Here is a 23,087-nt window from a genome sequence, read left to right as displayed (position 1 = left end):
GAGTACAGGCCTTTACAGACAGGCCTGAATATCTATATCCTAACAATAGTTTTTTAAAAAAAGAACTGAAAAACAGGAGCCTGGATTTTTAGCAGCCTGAATATTCGTAGGGACAGATATATAATAAACCAGGAGTTAGCTGATGGGCAGCTAAGGGGTGGATTTGAAGAAATCTCTGACTTTTGTATAATCTGCCCCTTTCTGCATAGCATAGTCACTCACTATTTAGACCCAGGCCTGAGTTCTGACTGCTTGTTACACTTTTCCATAGCTCTAGTGGCAGCATGTGGAATTACACACCTGGCATAAAGTCTGATACTGTGAGTCTTGGCCCTGGTCTACACTGGTGGGGTGGGGGGAGGGACTGATCTAAGTTATGCAACTTCAGCTACGTGAATGACGTAGCTGAAGTCGACATACTTAGATCGACTTCCCGTGGTGTCTTCGCCGCGGTGAGTCGACTGCTGCCGCTCCCCCGTCGACTCTGCCTGCGCCTCTCACGGCGCTGGAGTACAGGAGTTGACGGAAGAGCGCTCGGGGGGTCAATTTATCATGTCTAGACTAGATGCGATAAATTGATCCCCGCTGGATCGATCGCTGCCCACCAATCGGGCGGGTAGTGAAGACATACCCTTAGCAAACAGTAAAAGATATGGATGAATTTGCCAGGGCAAGCATGATGTCACAAGCTCAACATGAGCCAACATGACAATGCAAATTCATGCCTGTCCCTTAGTGCAAAATTCTGGATCCAGAGCCTGAGAATTTAAAAACAACCACCACCTGGATATCCTGTTTTCTTGGACCTGATGGTTTTGTTTTTCAGATGACATCCCAGATGGATCTTTCGTAAACATAAGAGGGGTTGAACAGCCCCACTTGTTTATTCTTTCAAGTATATAAGTGCTCTGTTTCAGATATCAGCACAAAAGCTAGTCAGGTCGATTTGTCAAATAAAGGTTGTTGCAGTCTGGAATAATTTTACTGCCAGCCTCTATGGTAAATCAGGGATTATCTCTGATTACCTGTGGACGGTCTTTTGGGATTATACTAAATCCCAAGAGGGCAGTTCTCTCAGAAACTTCTAGATTAGTGCAACTGTCTCCTTTCTAGCGCTCTCAAATGTTTTTGGTGTCCTCTGTGGTTTCTCATGGATCTACTAGATAGCTTGCGCTCCCTTCATGCAGTGTGAAGTTATTCTGCATACGCCTTTCTTTACCCTCCAATGAAAGCAAAAAACCCCTCTCCTTCTTTCTCATCAACCTAGTCATTAAATTAGATTTTTTCCCCCTTATTGTATCACTGCTGTGAATTTGCAGCTTCTTTAAACTCAGGGAACTTTTATTTTACTATTATAAGATACATTTTGAAGGTGAAGTGAAAGGCTTTTAACCCACTGAGTGAGTTCAAGCCCTCAGGCTTCTTTATTGCTAAAGATGACAGGCCTGATTCTGCAGTCTTTAGCTCAGGAAAACCTCTTGACTTCAGTGGGAATAGTAACAATGTAAGGACGGCCACTAACACCGCTGCCATGCAACACAAGGACCCAATAAATAGGCTTTGGCAGGGATTAAGGGGAAGGAATCTTTCCCTCAATCTGGTACCACTAAGGAAGCGTATGTAGCTGAAGACCCAATGTACTCTGGTGGAGGGGATTTTTCATTGGAGTTTTACTATTGACTATTGACTAGCAAAATTAGGCCAAAGCCAAGTGCCTTTGAAAATCCCACCCTTTATATGCACATTTGTGGAGTCACAGAGTGTCAGATCCACTGACCACAACCCCATTACACCTCACTCCCTTGGGGAGGGAACCAGTCTTTGTCTATGTATTGTACAGCTGTGAGCACAGACAATACTCGGCTGGTAAATGGATAATTGTTAGGACCCTAGCAAATTCATGGTCCATTTTGGTCAATTTGACAGTCATAGGATTTTAAAAATCCTAAGTGTCATGATTTCAGCTATTTAAATCTGAAATGTCATGGTGGTGTAATTGTAGGAGTCCTGACCCAAAAAGGAGTTGCGGATAGGTCACTATTATTATTATTGAGGGGGTTGTGTTACTGCTACCCTTATTGCTGTGCTGTTGCCGGCAGCCGTGTGGCCGTCAGAGCTGGTCGACTGGAGACCAGCAGCTGCTGGCTAGGAGCCCAGCTCTGAAGGCAGTGCTGCTGCCAGCAGACGTGTAGAAGTAAGGATGGCATGGTATGATATTGCCACCCTTACTTCTGCACTGCTGCTGGTGTGATGCTTCCTTCAGAGCTGGGTGCCCAGCCAACAGCCGCCGCTCTCCAGCCACCTGCTCTGAAGGCAGCGCAGAAGTAAGGGTGGCAATACCGTGCCCCCCAGCAAAAAAATAACCTTACAAACCCCCCTACAAATCCCTTTTGGGTCTGGACCCCCGATTTGAGAAATGCCGATTGCTCCCATAAAATCTGTAGAGCATAGGGTAAAAGCACACAAAAGATCAGATTTCACTGTCTGTGACATATTTTTTCTTCATGGTCATGAATTTGGTAGGGCCATTAATGATTGATCAGTGACGTCATCCAGTACTGCACAGCCTCAGTTCCATTCTGCCCTTAGCAATTTTCCCCACTCCTTTCCAGTTCTAAATATTGTCAGTGTCATCACATGGTTTCAGGAGTCCCTCAACTGAGCAAGGAAACCTTCCAGGGCGTACGTTCCTCTGCCTATAAGCTCTCCCTACTGCAAGGCGATTGGAGACACTCTGCAGCAAAGGTTTCCTCAGAGAAGAGAAAGTTCCATTGTCTTGCCCTGCATCTCTCACTTCTGCTCACTCACACACTGCAGGCCTGATTATTTTCCAGTGTAAACTTGTATAAATCTGAGTAATTTCACTGAGGCTAAGGGAACTGTATCAGCATAAAACTGATGTAACTTAGAGATCAGAACCTGGCGTTGCATTGCTAGTGATAATTCAGCCTTGGTTATGACCTGGTACAATTGATCCAGTACTGAAAATCCTGCAGTCCAGTTTCAATTCTTCAGTGTTACACTTATGTTATCATGTTACACATTTAGCAAATGCCATAGTTTATTGTGCAGCCTGTTGCTACACACAGTCTATTCAGCACACAGCACAAATGTCTCTTTGTGTCATCTTGCATTATCACATTTTACTATTAATAATGGGCTACATAATGAAATCAGAAACTCGGGGAAGAAAATATCAACATAAACAAGCTGTGGTGCAGCCAGAGATAGAGGGTTTTTTAATTATGAAAAGCCTCCAAGCCTGTTAAGAGGTAGAATGAAACTATGGTACTGGATCTCCTCTGAAGACGACTATTTAAAATCTCTTTCAGTATGTAGAGAACACAGACACCTTGCAATCAAAGGTTCGTGCAGACTAGACACGGACACCCTCCCAGGCTTAAAAGAAGAAAGCAATCTCAGTGAAATCATATGGGAAGGAAATCACTCAAAGGACAGCAAGACATACACTGTCAAACAATCAGCATATGAGCCAGGTAACAATAAAGAAATAGCCTGAACGTTTATATGTAATAAAGTAAAATGATGTGTTGTGTAAATTGCTGATGCCTTGTTCAGACCCTGATTATCTGTCGCATAGTCATACAATACTATAAAAAGAAGTCTCTGTCATTGATACCTGTCTTTGTATGATTGGCTTACATTGGTCCCTTCAGGATAAAACTCTTTTTCGGAACAATAGGAATCTTTTTTTCATTAAGAACGTTTGTTTAAAAGAGACAAGAGGAAGCCATTTAATTTCAAGGTATTTGCCGTAGTATGACGTGAATAGCCACTTCATTTCATATGCTACCTTTGACTCTGCACCCAACCAAAGCCAAACTATCCTTTGCCTTTTGACCAGCAGGTTAAATGTAGTCCAGAGCTATCCTCATTCTCTCTGTCAGGACATACCTCTTTCATTCTAAGGTAATTCAGGGAATTAGGCAGGGGCAACATCCAGCCTTCCTTGTTATTAAGTTAAAGACCATAAGAACTCAGAGACAGATGTGAACAGAACTTGTTCCATTCATTTCCTGGGAACGCATGCTCCTGTGTGCAGCAAATCACACCCTATCCTACTTCAAAGCTTATCATCATTCTAATTTCATTAATCAGAAATGGATCATCACAGGCTGCCAAAGAGGTAGCAAAGGAGGGGTCATAACTGCCTTTTCGAAGTTAATGCCTTTTAAAAAAAAAGACAAATGTGTTTGAAGAGTCACTGTTGTTTTTTCCCCCTGCCCAAATATTACTTTCTACTTTTAAATCATAATATGTCATCTGGATGAGCACCTTATCACTAGCCAACAGGGGGAATTCAGTGTTTGTATTTATATTTGCATTTATATGGCATTTTCATACACAGCATCTCAAACTACTGACAGAGCAATGAATCACAGACTGCAGAGTGGGGACTACATGCATCAGGGCGTCTATTATGCCACTCAGCAGCAGCATCTCATGGGTTGTACAGCTGGGAACATTTTGGGTCCTAATTAATCTTTGTTGCTATTAACTCACAGAGAGGGCATTTTGGCCGAGAAAGCATGGCTGGTTTTTACTCTTTTGAAGTAAGCCTTGAGATGTATAGCATCTTAAAGAACTCTTTTGAAAAGCCAGATGGGACTCTGATATAGCAATTTACCCAACCGATGGTACCAGCCATCAATGCAGTGCCCTCAGTGAATCACATCTGTAATGGATGCTAAACATAAATGATACAGTATGCTGCTTGAGTTCTGGTAAGGGTCACTCTTCCTTAGGTCCATAGGTTTTCTTATCCTATCGGTTATTACCCTGCTAATGAAGTGAACAATTGCAAAGTATCTGAAACTCTTTGGGTGCTATGTAAGCAATATACATTCCAGGATATTATAAACCCACTAATTGTATTCAAGGGAAAACAGAACATTTTATATACAGTACAGATGGGCCCAAGTGTAGACCCACATCCAGATGTCACAAAGCCCAAAGTTCTGGATGTCCAGAACTGAGGCTCAGGCTATTAGAAAGACAGGAGTTACTTGCAAAAGTTGGATCTGAATCTGGTTTTGGTTTTTGGACACACTGAAAGCACGGGTGTGATCACATCTCGGCATTAGGCTCTCATCCACCTCTAATGTATAATGCATGCTTAAGCTTTTAGCCACCATCCTGTGCTGGGGATGGTGCACAGCCACAATGCACTTGTGGCTGTTATGCCTCAGGGGGAAGCCGTCAGTGCATCCACTCAGGGGGTGCAACATATGCTGCCCAAGAGCAACTCCGATCCCTTTGGAGTGGCTAGTGTCTGAGGGTTGCTAGCAGGGAGTAGTGTCTGCACTTACAAGGGTACCAGGATTGCATGTCTGGATAGCCCTTTATGACAGGTTTGCAAGGAGCAAGCATAGCTTCTTGTGCCCTTCTTTTGTGCCTCAGGCAAAGGGTGGCTATAGCCCAGCCCTAAATAATTATGCTTCTGGTTCTCATCCAGCCTTCTCCTTCTGCACTACTTCTCGGGTTGGCCAAGCTAGCTGAACTACCGAGGCTGCAGATCACTCTGATCAATCACTTTCATGGCCAGCTCATTTTTAAAATGTGCCTTTACACTTTCCCATGAATCTGAGTCCTCCACAAAAGTTACAAAGAGCAGCAATGACCCAGAGGGAAGCAGCCACTCTGCCAGAAGCAGAAAAGTGAAAAGGAACCCCAAAAAGAAGAGCTGGTGAGAAAGGGCAGGGGGAACAAGTCACAAGTGAGCTGACCTGAACAGAAGGGCCTTGCACTGAGCCTTGCGGGCAGATGCACAGGGTTTCAGTGTTCATGCAAGGGAGTGGTGGTTACAGCCAGTTCCATGGCAGATAGCAAAGCTGTATGAAGTGTTTGTAATCCAGCCTAAGGCTAAGCAGAGCCACATGGTTGGATACTGCATCCAGTTACACCAGCATGACTCAAAAGTAATGTCGCTGGAGCAAATGGGACTACACCAGTGTAAATGACAGGAGAGTCAGGTCAACTGCTTTCATTATGGAAAATGTCCCATTTCCACTGGGGTTTCCCTTGAGATGTTGGGAGGAATGGGTCTAGAAATCCAAGCCCATCTCAGGGGTACGAGTCAATCATGAATCAAAGAGCCTGCTTGGGCTTCACCGTAACCATGTATTAGCAGTGTGCACTACAGAACTTTTAGTGTGAAGCACCAGACTCCACACAGTTATTTAGTGCCCAGCAAGTCGATGCGCTGCAGAGTCACACCCCAGTTTGTCATGCACTCTGGCGATTTATGTCATTGCCCATACCCCTTAACATTAAACAATCTACCCTGGGCATCTAATGAGAGAGAATATAAACTTCCCAAAGTCTTCAACATGATAGGCAATAGAGATTTTGTTCTGCATGGTGGAAAAATGTATAATAGAAGCTAGAGTGACACCACCACATTCTTTGTCACTCAATTATGCAAACCGTAAAAATGGCCGTGGTGAGGGTTCCATATTTATTGTCTCTCCGCGAGTCCCAGACCAAATGTGCCCAGTTTTCAAGAAAAATGTGTTTTTCTCGCTGTTGGCCCTGAAAACTCAATCTCAGACCTCAGAGTCAGATAGTAATAAGCCATTATTTAATAAAGGATCTATAGGCCAAATTATGCTTTCAATTATACTTTGCAAAAACCCAGTCTCTTCATATTATGTCCTGGCTGGTACCTGTGCCATCCTATGGCCTCCAATACGTTTGTACTGTACAGATGTAACTGTTTGCCCTATAATTGAAACTTGAGACAATTCTGTTTGTTGTGAACAAGACCAAAGCAAATCCAGCTCAATTCTTTTAGCTAGCTTTGTCTCTATAGTGCTAACAGGAGGAAAATTCAGTCAAAACATGTATTGCTGAATCAGATGATAGGACTGTGAATACGCACAGACCTGTTCAATAAGAAGCTCCCATTTTCGCATACGTATTTTTCAGAACAGAGCTATGCTTTAAGGAAATTGATGACGGGGAATAGAGTTCTGGAAGGAGTATTTTGGGTGAAACAAATCATTACAACTCCCTGACTTCCATAGATTTGTATAGACAAGGCCTCAATCAAAAAGTTAGTGTGCGGCAAACTGAGGTGTAACTCTACCTCACATTAGCCTGCCATGTACTAACTGTCCATGTGCAGTCTGCTACCTCATGCTAAAAAGTTTTCTAGTGCACTTTGACCTACTCCCGTTTTAACGTGGCGGCCATCAAAGCTCACAAGGGAACTTTTAGTGCGTGGCAGGAGAGTCCACATGGATAGTTAATGCATGGCAAGCTAGTGCGAGATAGATTTATACCCCATCTCACCGCAAAGACAAGCCCAAAGGAAAAACAAAATGATGATAGAATATAGACCTTTGATCTAGCTCTATGTCTGCCCTTTTCCATGACATCAAAATGTTCAAAATAGTCTTTAAAAATAAAAAATAGGCTTCAGGTTGTTCCTGTTACAAGAGAGAAGAAATTCTAACTTCAAGACACAGAGCTAAGTAGAGAATTATACCAAATTACAATTCACTGGGACCAAATGTGATGCAATTTTGCACTTATTAAGTACCTACTGAACTCTAACTCTATATGCAGAGCCAGGGGGGGTTTTTTGCATCACATGAAGGATACAATGCTACTGTGCTTAGTGAGATGAATAATTAGCTTCATGTTCAGTAAACAGCAAGTTCACCCCTGACCTTTCTTGTCACCAGCTGCTTGGTTAGTAGCCCTATTAGGTATGCTTGGCTAATAATTGGTCCATCTGTGTGTTCTGTCCACGATAGGTCAGGCCACCCTTTGGAGCTGGCATTCTTCAGCTACTCTGTACTGGTGCATATTTAGAAAATGCATGGGAAATACTGTGTAATCATTTTATATCACCAAAATTAGAGGCTGTTATATAAAAAAAACCTGGCCTGTCAACTAACGCTGTTTGTGATCATGCTCTAAATTCCCCAGTCTTTGCTTTTTACCAATTAAAATTAATTCTTTTAGATTCACAGCCTGGAAATCCCAAGTTCCTTGGCATGTCAGCTAGCAGTTCAGTTCTGAGACACAGGCAATTCCTCAAGAAACCCCAGCCCAACACTATCAAATAAAACTTGTCAAAGTCCAGCTCATCAAAAACTCTGCACTTAATCACATCAGCTCCTTCAGCGAAAACCAGACAGAATTACATCTGGGGATTCTTGCTAAGTTTAATACAACCTAGTATTCAAATAACTTACATGACTGTTTGTTCCTCAGCTTTATTCTGAATTCTACAGATACATCATCATTAATTAAAAACAGTGCTATCATGTGAGATAGTAAGTCTCCAAAAGCATACACATATTTTGCAAGTTGTTTGGATACAGGCCAATGCCTCAGGTTAAAACTTTTAACTAAAATTTGGAGATTATTTGCAAGGCAGAAAGTGTAGCAGATAGCGCAGGAATTGTTTTCTGTTTCTGCCACTGATTGACCATAAAATTTTGGGTAAGTCACCAAAACAGCACATGCCACAATTTAACCATCCGCAATATATGACCAATAAATACTCACTTACTATAAAGAAAAGGAGGACCTGTGGCACCTTAGAGACTAACAAATTTATTTGAGCATAAGCTTTCGTGAGCTACAGCTCACTGCATCCGATGAAGTGAGCTGTAGCTCACGAAAGCTTACTCTCAGATAAATTTGTTAGTCTCTAAGGTGTCACAAGTCCTCCTTTTCTTTTTGCAAATACAGACTAACACGGCTGCTTCTCTGAAACCTGTCACTTACTATAGGGAATCTTTTTGACTGAGCAGGAGAATGTACTAGACTAATATTATGCATATTAACTAACATTGAAGTTAGTCAGCGGGACTACTCATGTTCTTAAAATTACAAACATACTTGGGTGCTTTGATAGATCAGGGCCTAAATGCCAACTAAGTTAAAAAAATACATTTCTCCTGAATAAAAAGTGGGCAGAATTCAGGATTGGTGTGCTTCACCGCCAAAGGCCAAATTACCACCTAGTTTGTTTTCCTATGCTTACAGCTGCTGAAACTAGCAATGCTGCCGAAACCCCGCCCCCGGCTTGAACTAGTTTCCATCATATCCAGGGTTTGCAGTTTGGTTCAATGTCTCTCATCACCCCCATTATAAAAATTGTTCCAGCACCCCACCTACCGCGCATGGTACAATACAACTTGTACTTTGTATAGGATCATTCATGTCAACTCTGTCCCAAAATGTTACACAGAGCTGAGTAATGCAGTTACAAGACTAATCTCTCTCTCTCTCTCTGCTATTAGGAGGTACAGAAAAGAGTGAAAGATGTTGTCAGTTAAAATTGGTAAAGAGGGGACATCATGGCTGTGAGATATAGGTAAATTGCTCCTGAGGGCATAATGTTGCAAATGGGAAAGGTCTCATATCAAGGAAGCTGTGCCCTTGGGGAAAGGTGGGATAAGTCCACTGATTGTACCAATATTCAAAACTAAATAATTTCAGATAGATTCTTAGACAGTGACTTTGGGGGGAGGAGGGGAAGGACTATTGCAAACTTTCATTAATAATTATTTCAGATACCAAAGGGGAATGTCACGAAAAGGGAAGGATTACTGTTCCCTGTCCCAATTTGGAGGAAGTAAGGGTTCATGCACTTTCATCACCACCACTGTACCATCAAATCTTATAGCCCTGGTGAGTGAACAATAGTAGAAGTAGTGTTTTCCCATTTATAGCACTTTAATACTGCTTCTGAGTAATCTTGTTGGCCAATTAGAAAAAGACATGATCTGCAAGCACTCAAGGCTCTGATCAAAATGCTCCTGTGATTTTAATAGCTATTAATGGGAAAACAGACTTTAAAATATTATTTTCAATTTACTCTAACCTTCAAAGCTTGTAAATGTTCAAAACAAATTTCCATTTCTTAGGATTATTATTTAAACCAAGCATTATTAAATAATATTAAATCAGCTCATTTGTTGAGAAAATAATTAAAGTCACAGTAGGTTTAAGAAGAGGAGGATGCATGATTGACCTTTTAATTAAAAGGATTAACATTAGCCAGCAACAACGTGGTAAAATCACAAAGGAAAAAACGACCTTTTTATATCCTCACTAAGAATAACTATGCATAGAAATAGGGTGTCATCAGCATTAAACTATCCATCAGATTATGAAATAGAGAATGTCTTGTCTCAAAGAACATGGTTAAGAAAACATAAGATCTGGGTATACTGACACATATAATATTTATATAGAATACGTCTTTTGCTCAATACATAAAGAAAATGAACTATTCTCACAAATGACTCAAAGAAAAAGGTCAACCAATCATATCTTGCCAGTGTTTCTCTTGAAGTCTAAACAATTAATCCCTATTAAATGAATGCACCCTGCACCAGCAATTCTCTCTCACAGCCATTCTGAAAGTAAGTAACTGCAGTATTTTATATATATATATATATATATATATATATATATATATATATATATATGGCAATTCAAGAGGGAAGCAAATGGTTAAAGCTGGAGGCAAAAGACTTAGGTTCTAGTGTTCTCCTTCCTCATTATCCTCCAAGACTTTAAAGACATGAATAAAAACATGTGTGGTGAAAAGCAGATGATGGCCACATGGGTAGAGAAAGTAAAAAGCTTCTCTAGAAAAATGTACTTTGAAACATGGAAAGTTTTATCTTTCTATCAACATTTCTTTCTTTCTTTCTGACAAAAGCAACTAACCAACTAAGGGTTCTGTGCTTCCCTAAGAACTGCGGGAGCCTGGACTGGTTATATGTCTGTGGCTTGCTCTTTGTTTACGCACACAGTGGTCTGTTTATGGGTGCAGCAGAACCAGCTGCATTGCACTGGATTCTCACTTCATCACATCCACTGAGGAAAAACAACAGTAACTGGTACAGCCTAATGCTTATTTATTTCAGATGGCTTGCCCCCTCATGTTGTAGAGCCTTTCCAGGGAAGTCCTGGGGCAGGTCAAGCTAAGGAATTCCTAGAAATTCAGGACCATTGCAGTGCTGCTTGCAGATAAGTTCGGGCAAGGGGCCAAGGACAGATGAGGAGTTGCAGGGTCTCTCCAGGGAAGTCTCTGCCTCCCAGGGATCCGAGATTTTCTGGAAATCTAAGGGAGCTAACATGTTACAGGGCATCAATATCCAGTTGAAGTATTTTAATAGGAATTTAAAAACTGAAACTTACGGAGTTTCCTCCTGTCTTTGTGGGTTATTCCTAAAGAAAGTATGTTAATGCCAAGCACTGTAAATAGCACTGAAATGGTTCTATACCACAAGAGTTCTGAAACATATTGCTTGCAGGCCACGTGTGTAGTAAGAATATTTCACATACTAATAAGTTGCACTCTCATAGGGATGCTCAAGTTTAGTCTTGCTCCTATTAACTAGAACTTGTAATCTAGCATCTGGAATAGGGTTTAATGCCTCCTTTTATGGTTGAGCAGGAGGCTATGACTACCCTACAGAGCTTACAGCAGTACCGATGCTAATGCAGACGCTCTAAACAATGGGAGAGAGCTCTCCCGCCAACTTAATTACTCCACCCCCCGCGAGCTGTGGTACCTCTGTCCACACCAGTGCTTAAGTCAGTGTAACTTACTTTGCTCAGGGGTGGCTTATTCACACCCCTGCACGCCTTACATTATACCAAAGTAAGTGGTACCGTGTACAAGCCCTCACTGCATGTTTTGCCAATGTCTACTTGTCATTTACACAGTTATAGTAAAAGCCTAATTTATACATCTCTTATTTTCTTTGATAATCCCTGGCCATTTTGCTAAGAACAAGTGTAGTACCATATGTATTGTATGATTTTTAAACCAACCTTTGTACTTTTGGATAATCTAAGGACTAGATTGTTAGACAGAATCTAACCCACATGTACAGACACTCTTTCCTTAACCTGAGTATTATATAATTTTAACATTAGCTTTAATAAAATTTTTAAATCTATTAGTTTAATAGCTGAGATGCTGCCCCTCTGGGGACTATGCCCTGCACTCAAAGAGAGGAAGGCTTAACTGTCTCATATATGTAATGTGGCTCCCTGATTAATACCCATGTCAATCATGGCCCACTTAGGGGTCATCGTGAACATCTTTCAACTCACTCTATTATCTTGACTCTTAGTATTATTAACTATTGTTATTTCACTCATTTTGTACACCTATTTTCAAACATTTAATAATGGCACATTTACCTTCCCAAGAAATGCATGAAAACAAACAACATGACTAATAGTATGCATGCTGTACATATAGACATATAGTCCATGGTTTTACCTACACATATACCTTCCATTGCACTGGTATAAATTAAGAGGTAAGAAAACTTAAATAGTTCAGAAAAATGCTCACTATCTCATGTACTTAAAAGTCCTAGACATGCAGTAATAAAACTCCGCAAAATAAGCAAAATGCATTATATGTCACTTTCAAATCAAAAGAAATCAGTGAAAGCCCTGCTACAGAGTTCTGTTGCATTTGGCTCTGATTATCATCACAGAGAGAAATAACAATTGTACATCAGACCTGGAGACCTGATTCACCAACATCTTGCACCTGTGTAGTCATTTACATTGGTATAAAATGCAACCAGATCAAGTGCAATCATTTCTACCTGAATGATGTAGTGTGGTGTGCAGGACTCCACAAAGTGCCAGATAGTGTAGAATGAAGCCCATCAAATTTGATAGTGTTTCTCCCAATTTACACTCAGGTAAGTGAATTCAGATTCATTGATCACTGAATAGCCTATTTTGCTTTTTTAAGGCTTATCTCCTATATTCTGCTTTGAGAGTACGACATAAAATGCCAATTGTCTACCACAAACATTGTCAACAAGTTGTTGGAACTTTTGTGCGGTTCTTGTTGATTCGGACAAGAAGAAACAAGTTAACGAATAAAAAAAAAAGGAAAAAAATTCATCCCTCCTGTCTCTAGCTTGCCAGACTTGATCTATCTAACCCTGAAGTCAAAGGAAGAATTTCTATGTAGTTTCCCACATTTGTTTCCCCTCCTTACAACTCCCAAAGGCTGCAGAGTCTTGAATGCGAGATAATCTGTAGATCAATGAGGGCGGATGTAAAACTCTTGCTAAGCCATGCTTTCCCAGCTGGGGGTAAATTCACTTCCCTGTATGTAAAACTTCCTAATTAGAAATGTCAAGTCTCTGTTAAAGCAGCAAGAAATTGAGTTAACTCTACAAAAAGTTAACTCTTCCCTAATTAGGTCTCATCTGTTCAGTCACATGATTTGCCTGCAAAATCTTCATTGTTTGGTTTAACTGGTAGGGCTGTGATACCTGTAAAAAGTACTACGCCAGTAACAGTATTTGCTAAATTTATGCTGTGAAATTCACCTTTCCCGAAACACACTCTCAATTCTAGAGATTCTCTCCGTGCACAGAATCGCTCCAAATGAGAGAGATGTGTTTCTTCTGTTCCATCATGTGGAGCTAGTGTCTTTGGACCGGATACACCTATTGAACCAGCTGCTGCCTCATCCCTTTTAAAGCCTCAGTCTGGGCAGAGAAAAGACTAGTGGGATAATATGTAAGGACTAATAGTACCAGTTGTATATGACTTAGTGGGAGCTAGGACACCCTTCTGGAGGAAGAAATAAAGACAGGAGATTAAGCAGGTTGCTAAGTGCAAGGAAACCAGAAGTGTAAAAAGAACAGGAGTACCTGTGGCACCTTAGAGACTAACAAATTTATTTGAGCATAAGCTTTCATGGGCTACAGCCCACTTCATCGGATGCATAGAATAGAACATATAGTAAGAAGATATTTATACATACAGAGAACATGAAACAATGGATGTTACCATACACACTATAACGAGAGTGATCAGGTAAGGTGAGCTATTACCAACAGGAGAGAAAAAAACACCTTTTGTAGTGATAATTAAGATGGGCCATTTTCAGCAGTTGACAAGAACGTGTGAGGAACAGTGGGGGGAAAAATAAACATGGGGAAATAGTTTTACTTTGTGTAATAACACATCCACTCCCAGTCTTTATTCAAGCCTAATTTAATGGTGTCCAGTTTGCAAATTAATTCCAATTCAGCAGTCTCTCAGAGTGGATGTGTCATCACACATACACAACTTGGAATAGAAAATATATAAGACTAAACCTGGGGATCAACAAGATGGTTGAAAGGTTCAAAAATTGACTCAGATGCTAACGCAAAGATATTGTAAATCCCTTTTTATTGTGTTTAATTCTGTCTAAACAGAATAGTCTTTATGGCATATCAATGGCTTGTAACAGAGTAAGGAGGAGAGAATAAACAGAGATTGAAAGGTCCACAGAGTTGGCTATCATTATAGTGGGATTTACATAAGAGAAGAGACTGCAAAAACTTAGTTAACTGATCTTCATAAGGAGAAGCATTTAATGGAGATGGCATGTAATGGAGGTGTTTAAGATTATGGAAGCTATTGCAAAATGTAATCAGTTCCTCCCATAATATCGATCTATCCCATAATAGAAGAATAAGGGAAGTTAAAGCAGGTAAATGTAGCAAATAAATAAAATACTTCTTCAAAAAGAACAGAGTCACCCTGTAGAACTCACTATTGCAAGAGAGCAAAGAAACCCATCTTCCAGCTGGTTGAAAAAAGGCACTAGATAATGTTATGACTGGCAACATTTGTAGCTCTATGAGCTAAAACCAAGTAATCAAATATCATACATAGGGTGTCTGGTGATAACCACAGGGGTCACAAATAAAAGCTGCCCCCTACGCAGACCGTTGCATAATTTTCTCTGAAGCATCAGGCATAGACTAAAGCTGAATAAGATAGAGGTGAATCATATGTGCTTATGTAATTCCACTTGATTGAAAAACCCAGTGTAGCTGGGTTTTTATTTCCTTTTGACATCATCTTCATCAGATGAATTACTAGCCAAAATAATCAGAAGAGTGGAGGTTTTACACCAAAAAGGAAAAAAGTAGGGGCAAATCCAGCAATAATAAAATCATTTTAAGAATAAAATAATCCAAAGCAGGGTTTAAATGTTAATTGTGTAGAGTACCTTTGTGTTGTTTTTTTACACCAATCGGGTAGACAGTTAATATGCTTTGCAGATTTTACCCTGTATTGGTTATAGAAGGGTTGATCAAGCGACTTCAAGCTCAGCAGTAGCCAGTAAGTCCAGCAGATGTTATGCTTTTTTAGGACAGTGGGAGTTTAAAAGACTTGTTCTCTCCAGCAGAAAGAAAGCAGCATGTGCATGTAATGTAGATTGCTGCTTAGTGCTGGAAACAGTATGTTGCTCTGACCAGTGGCTGAAGGAAGTACATAGGCCATCCCACAGCAGAACATCTAATAGATTTGAGCATTATACTCCTGGGCCTCTCTGTGGCATGTGGCCCTCTGTAATAGAAATCAAAATTGTTAGTTCCTGTCATGGGGAAACTTGCTGTAATTAGCTAGAGTGAATACATATGTATGTACAGTACTGTAGCAGGCTATGTAAATAGTGACATTGTTAGAAAATAACTCAAATTAGTGATTAAATTAAATGAATCAGAACCCTAGCAATCCTAGCAAGGTCTATGCATTGATTTCTCTATTAATCCTGACAGCATGGCACTCCAAACTGTCTTTGTATAAAAACGTTATAGATCCAAAGCTTTAAAAAATAAGTGAAGACGGAAAACACACTCATCAAGTGATTTTTATTTGTTAATTTTGTTTCTGCATAAAAATCCACAATGGAAACTAGTGCAAGACACTAAAAACTGGTATTACTAAGCAAAGACACAAACCTTCCACCATTTCATCTTGAATAAAATCTTTCTGTGTTCCATCAGATGACTGTTAAAATTAGCCAGGACCTAGACAGATGCCTCATTTTACCAGGTTACAGAAAATGCCACAGCAGCAAAAAAGAAGTTCTGAAATGAGTCTGAAGCAAGTGGCTGAACTTAAGAGAAAACTTCAATTTGGGGAGCTAATTCACATTTCTTGCTGACTGCAGTTCCCACAGATTTTAACAGGATCTCTCTCTCTCTCTCACATAATCACAGCAGTGATTATAGAGTTATGAAATGCTGGCTGCGTCTCTTTGTTATGGGATGTTTGAGTTGAAAATAAGACTGAGTGACAGATTTTCAGCAAGCCAGCTTTTGCTGTCCTGACATAAAATGTTTGCTCTTCTCGTCCACTGGAGGTTAACTATGAGCCAAACTCAGCCCAGGTGTAAATGAACACAACGCTATTAAAGTGAAGCAGAGTTGTACCTATTTAAATCAGGACTGCCTATTTGGCCTACCTTTATTATAGCGCTTCCCCCCTCCTCCCCAGTCCCCCTTCAAAGAACCCAAAGCATAACACAAACTCTACCATGTATACAGCAATCACTTCCCATCACTGGTATTTCACCTCTGGGGTGAAATGTGTCACTTGTTTAGCAGAGCATATGTGATGAAGTGGGTTACTGTCTGAATAACATGGGGAACTCTGCCCTGAGTTGCACTTTTAAAAATCCCATGAAATTAGAGAGAGAGACAAACAAGGTGGAACTGAGGGCAGACTTTGGCTTTGTTCATTAGAATAGCTTGTTTAGCTCTTGATTCAGTAACAAAACTGGAACACTTCGTTAACTAACCTTATTAACTAACTGGAATTCCTGATAATCTCCTGTTAATCTAGATCTGGGGGAAACTAAGCCTCTATTTGGGACATGCTGTGCCTGGGAATTCTCAGAAGCCTCACTTATAGAGAGATCCTGTTTGGTTTGCATCCACAACTCCCTCCCTGTGTCTAGCAGCTGTATAAACAGCAGCGTATGTCCTGAAATACATTAAGTAATGACCCTGACAGGTGGGTTGGGCATACCTGAATGACACTACCCACTGTGACAAAGTTCCTGCGCTACCTTGGTGGGTCTTGCGCTTATTGGATTTGCTCGCCTTGGAGCTTCACGGCAGCCCTCAGTTTGGCCGTTTTTCTGAATTCACAGTCCAGGTCGACTCCTCCTGTGTCTGACCAGGAGTTGGGAGGATTTGGGGGGAACCCAGGCCCGCCCTCTACTCCGGGTTCCACAGGGCCCTGGGCTGGAATGCAGCTGTCTAGAGTGCCTCCTGGAACAGCTGTCCGACAGCTACAACTCCCTGGGCTACTTCCCCATGGCCTCCTCCCAACACCTTCTTTATCCTCACTATAGGACCTTCCTCCTGGTGTCTGATAACGCTTGTACTCCTCAGTCATCCAACAGTCCTCGTTCTCACTCTCAGCTCCTAGTGCCTCTTGCTCCCAGCTCCTCACACGCACACCACAAACTGAAATGAGCTCCTTTTTAAAACCCAGGTGCCCTGATTAGCCTGCCTTAATTGATTCTAGCAGCTTCTTGATTGGCTGAGGTGTTCTAATCAGCCTGTCTTAATTGTCTCCAGAAGGTTCCTGATTGTTCTGGAATCTTCCCTGTTACCTTACCCAGGGAAAAGGGACCTACTTAGCCTGGGGCTAATATATCTGCCTTCTATTACTCTCCGATAGCCATCTGGCCCGACCCTGTCACACCACCTGCCATCCTCAACAGCATCACACCACGTCACAAACAGTTGGGATATTTAATTTTTTAAAAGGACAGCATAGGAAGGGAAACTTGAAGGGAAACTTTAGGTTAAGAGAATGAAATCTAGTTCATTCACTCCAGTAGTATGACACAGAAGCACCCTGTTGCTTGCAACACAAATGGCATACCATCAAATAAAAAACGACTGCGGAACTATGGCAGGAATATTCATCAGGTGAATGCTTCAGAGCTGAAAATTTGGCAATTAAATTAAGTGTTGACACCCTCACTTTAAAGAGCTGCATATTTTATTCTTTTTCTGACTGAAATATGAATTTAAAAGACCAGGGAAACAATTTTTAATGAATCCTCTCACATCAGGGTCACAATCAAAGTGGATAGAGCCAAAACACACAGTATCCTTGCCCCAGGAAGTTTGTTTTTGTGTGTGGTGAATTGAGTCCTGGGTAAAGTTTAAAATTTATAGCCATAACAGCTAAAGTTCATTATTTATACACAAAATGTACATTTTTGTCAGAGATTCCTCTCACTGCCACACTCATGAGTCTCATCGCTGATCTAAAAGGGCTCTCTTAGGGCCTACTTTGTATCCTATGGCTCATTCAGTCCTTGGTTTCTCAGCTAAGGCTGCCAATAAGGAAGCTACATATGATGGTGAGGTTTAATAGCACAGAACTGGATTGAGGCCAACAACTCACTTTACACAGACCACGCAACTGCTATCAGATGGTAACAATTTTGGGGTATTATTTAGCTGGGCTGGATTCAGTTTGGTGTCCTAAATGGGAAGTATCCTATTAGCAATAGTGAAAGATATCCATCTTCCAAAACAAGGATTAAGTAGTGTTAAAATCCAAGCGCTGGTACCAGGCAATTCATTTGAATACCAAACCCTGTGCACCAAGTTTGCTTAGCTCATGGGAACACACCTGGTCACTATGCCAGTCTTGATGTTACTTTCTCTTCTCCCTCTCATCCTGCCTCCTTCCCTCTCTGTCCTTGTCACTCAGGAACACATTGACACTGACCAGAAGAAAGTCTGCTCTTAAAGTCTTTCAGAAACTTTGAGTCAGCTGCTTAATAGGAGGTGGGCAAACCTAGCGATATTTCTGAGCAACAGCAGAATGAAAACTAATGTTTAGATAACTTTCTGAATTTGAAACTTCCTTTTCTTCCCATGCTCTGGGGATGGGTTTCAACCCGAGCCCAGGGCTCCCTTTGGCCTGCTGATTCATGCTGCACCAAGCTGTGATGACACCAATGTTCTGATGACAATACTTTATCCTGGAAGACAAAAGTCCAATAGGTGGTAATGTCTTGTCTGCCATACTGAGTTTGCAATGGGCGGGGCAAGAGGAGCATTGTTATTATTTGTATTTCAGTGGTACCTAGAAGCCTTAGTCACGGAGCGAGACCCCATTGTACTAAGCACAATGTACAAACACAAAAGACAGTCCTGGCCCAAAAAGCTAACAATTTCAGTAGATAACTCGACTTTTGAAAACCTTAAACAACTCTGAAAATGATTATTCCAATAAGCAAAGGAATTAAAGTCGGAAAGTACTGTGGATTGCCATAAGTGTGAGGGGCTATTGTGAATATTATTTAGGATCCAGACCAGAAAGAACATTGCCCTTGGATATATACAAGAAACCAAACAGTACCTATGTCACACATCAACTCTGTGCTACTCTGTATTGGGAACAATTAGAAGCTGCCACAATCCTAGGAGAATTCATTGTTTGTGTCCTTCAGGTGCTCTGAGCTTTGGGGACAAGTGCTGAAGACTGGAAGTCAATTCTGAATACTGTACGTCAGCCCTGCAAACTCAGCACTGCCTCTGAAAAGAAAAAACCTGTTTCATTTTGAACAGTCTCTAGGCTTTCAGAATTTCACTTCACAGCCTTATTTAAGCCACTATTATTTTAATACATTTTAAATTAAATCCTTGAAGCAAAATGGTATAATCTAGAGATTCTGCATTTTGAGCTATAATACAGCACTACGGGAGAAAATTGACCCTCTTTTACCCTTTAATCAGCATTTTGTAACTCAAGCCTAATCTGAGTGACTACCTACTTTTCCCATGGGATTCTATTCCTGCTTTTGTCTAGAACAGTACCACTGAGCACACCGGAAAAGGGATGCAGCAATATGTATGACCTTTAGCTTAACTGTTATCGCTAGGGCACCAGTGGCTGTTGCTATGGTTGTTTAGTCAGCCTGTCACCCCATATCACATTCTTAGTGTTCACAATTGATAAAAAGATGTTTTATCTTCCAAACACAACCCTGAAAAAGGCAGCCGAATTTTCTATTAATCTTTTTAAAAAATAAAATCTATTTGTGCCACAGCTTGTGAAAATGCTGATCTATATGCCTATCCCTGTTACGATATAAGATGACGTCTAAGAAGTGTGCGTGTTAAGGTTAAATGGGATGTAATAAAAATAGGACTTCCGTTTGTATTTTTCTGATTTCATCGCGGTTTGGATTTTTGTTTGTGCCCCTCTCACTAGATATTTCCAAGGTCAGAGAAGACACTGATTGAAGAAAAAAAAAAAAGAGAGTGATGATTTTCAAGTACATCTAAACTGTATTAAATCTCTCTACTGCACTCTACAACCTCAAGCCTTTCCCTTATGAGACTATTATTTTTCAGCATCTTGTTAGTCCTGCTTTGCACATAACCTTGTGAACCATGGAGCTTTGTGAATAACTTTATCCTTAGCCCTAAAGGTGCACTGTCAACCTCTCATGATTAGACTTGGAAATTTAAATTAATTTTTGTTTCAAACACAACCTTGTATGCTGAGTGTTTGAAAAGTGTTCCTGCAAGGTAAGTTTTGAGACAGAGCCAGTGAACTGTGTGGGCAAAAGAAAAAAACCCCTCTCCTTGATAGACCCATTCACTTGAGGTAGAATAAACATCTGAAGACCTTCCTATACACAGACTTCTTAGCTAGTGAACAACCATATCACCACCACCCAGAGATGGCAAAGAGAGGATTATACAAAGAACAAGGCTCCCATATCTACAACCAACAGTGACAAGATGTGCCCACCCCTTCACCTTCCCACTTTATCCTTTCTCTTTTCCTTCCGAGCAATCCCAGAGAAGAGAGTGAGGTAATTACTTATTCACCATGAGGGTTCTGTAAGCGTGGCAATACGCAGCGTCCTCGTCTGTCACTCCATCATGGCGCACGGTAAGTACTTGGATGTGAGCAAGGCACGCTGACTAAGGCTCCACTCCGACAAGAAAGAGAAGATGGATTTGGGAAGTAGTTAGAGTTTGGCAGAAGTGGTGTGTCGCCTGCATTGCTCAGGTGGTGTGATGCTTTCTTGGGCCATCCAAAACTGTAAATCCCCTGATACTCTTCTGCCTCAGTGAGAGAGAAATTTTCTGCCGCTAAAAACTGTGTCAGCTTGCTGACACTCCAGTCTGTTAGCAAGCCCAGAAAACTCCTTGGAACTCTGCCAGGCCTTGCCTGGCAAGGAACTCTTGATGCCCCCGGTTCCCAAACGGCTTAGAAGAACATTCCTCTGCAGCACCCAGCCCCTCTCACAGGATGCCCACAGAAATTCCAAATCTTTTGTCTCCAAAGAGACAAATACCTACCAGCCTGTTAGTTTATTTGAGGATGCTCATCTTGCTTTAATATAACAGCACTGAGATGAATTTATAATAAAACCAGAATAAGTTTATTAATAAAGAACAGAGATTTAAGTGACACTAAGTAGAGATAATAGAAACAGAAAATGGTTATAAATAAAAGAACAACATTCTTCTAAAAATCTACATGTAACCTTAGCAGACTCCAAGCTTTGCTGAAACAGTTTTTTCCTCTACAGTTATTTTTCAGCATCACCAGCCCACATAGTTGGGGATCCACCATTCATAGATGCAAAGAATGCAGGCCTCTTTGTTCCCTCTGTTATGGATATCATGATGCCCTTTTGCTTCTCCTTATATTTCTTAAAGTTCACTGTCTTTGTCTCAAGAGTCAGGTGTGGGTTACAGACTGCGGGGTATCCTCAGTGTGCTGACACCATGCTGTTTCTTCATCTTCCTGGTAACTGGTTTTTACCACAGATGCAAATTAACTGCTCATTGTCTCCATCATCACCATGCTCAATTTACATTATAGACACAGGCAAATCAATCTTCCTTTGACTAGGACAAACTTGTTTTGTAAGTCTGCCTCCGAAACATATTTTAGGAATATATTTCCAGCACACGTACATAACTCTCTATGCACCATAGATACATCAGACAATGATACTAGTGACTGCTATGTCACCTGCTTTCATTTGATACCAAACACAACACTCTTTGCAAATAAATACTGTGACAGCAATGTGTTAATTTAGCGAGTGGGTCAGGCCTGGTAGGAGTTACAGAATAGTGGGTCCTCTGCCAGTTGGCATTAAAGGGCTCTTAGGGTCACAGGCAGTATACACACTCATGAACAGGGAGATTAGAAAACTATCAGTAATCCTGAACCTCTATTTGCTTCCAAGTATTCTCCAGGCACCATTTGCCAATGGGTGGCCAAGAGTGCCATTTTTCATTTGTGTTTAGTGTGACAACTGTGATTATTTTTCTTGGCTACACACCCTGCACCAGTTAGCCAGACCTTTATCACTGCCAGACTGGGTTCATGTAATAAGGGACACATACTTAGTTAAGCTTCAGCTGGCAAAGAAACAGGTGGCCTGACCGCAGATGGCACTGGCTTTCCATTAGCTTCTGGGTCAAACTCAAGATGTTGTTATTGGTCCTGGCTATCCAAGAGAACAGTTTTCTGTGCATATACCACTGAGAGATAAGGTGAGCGAGGTCATATTTTTTTTATGGGACAATTTCTGTCGGTAAAAGAGACAAGCTTTGGAGCTACTCAGAGCTCTCTTCTTCCGTTCTGTGGGATCAACATGGCTACACCACCATGGCAAACATACACCACTATAATAGCGAAGGTGCTTGTGCCAACAGTCCTTTCATTTCAAAATCTGGGACGGTGAGTGGGATTTTCTCAATGGGGCCTACAACTTCATTGATCTGAGGGAAGCCAAGTCTGCTTCTATAACGTAGCTCATCTTTTATCACAAGCTTTCATCTAAAATGATTAAAGGAAGGTTTGTTGGTTATTTTATTCTGTGGGTAAGACTGTCATGACACTGGTTAGTAGGATTTCGGTATTGTTCCCATGCAGAGACCTTTGACTGCCTTTTAGAAATGAAGGAACACAAGGTGGGTGAGACCACAAGTGGACCAACTTCTGTTGGTGAGAGACAAGCTTCCGAGCTTACACAGAGCTCTTCTTCAGAACAAATACATGCGTAAATAAAACTGTTCTGACAGAAATGGTGGCAACAGATGATAGTCTGTTCAGAGATTGCAAAACAGAACCTAGTTAATTAGCTTGATTATAACAAAGCAAATTCAGCATCCTTGATTTCTGAGTCTGTTAAAATTGCATCCAAAAACGTAGATTCTTTCGCACTTGACCCCCATGTTACAAATGGC

General features: G+C 41.0%; 1 long non-coding RNA gene across 1 annotated transcript in view; it reads right to left on the bottom strand.

Annotated features, from left to right (window-relative positions):
* LOC141993618 (uncharacterized) overlaps positions 1 to 20,835 on the bottom strand; it is a 74,057-nt gene extending 53,222 nt beyond the window's left edge. The window contains exon 1 of the long non-coding RNA XR_012640911.1: positions 20,703 to 20,835. This is a non-coding gene — a long non-coding RNA (uncharacterized LOC141993618). The remainder of the gene's footprint in view (positions 1 to 20,702) is intronic.
* Between the last annotated feature and the right edge of the window lie 2,252 nt (positions 20,836 to 23,087).

This window comes from Natator depressus, chromosome 9, assembly GCF_965152275.1.
Source record: "Natator depressus isolate rNatDep1 chromosome 9, rNatDep2.hap1, whole genome shotgun sequence".
Classification (NCBI taxonomy): Eukaryota; Metazoa; Chordata; order Testudines; family Cheloniidae; genus Natator; species Natator depressus.
Note: the sequence above shows the minus strand (reverse complement) of the source record. Positions and strands in the feature narration are given on the sequence as shown.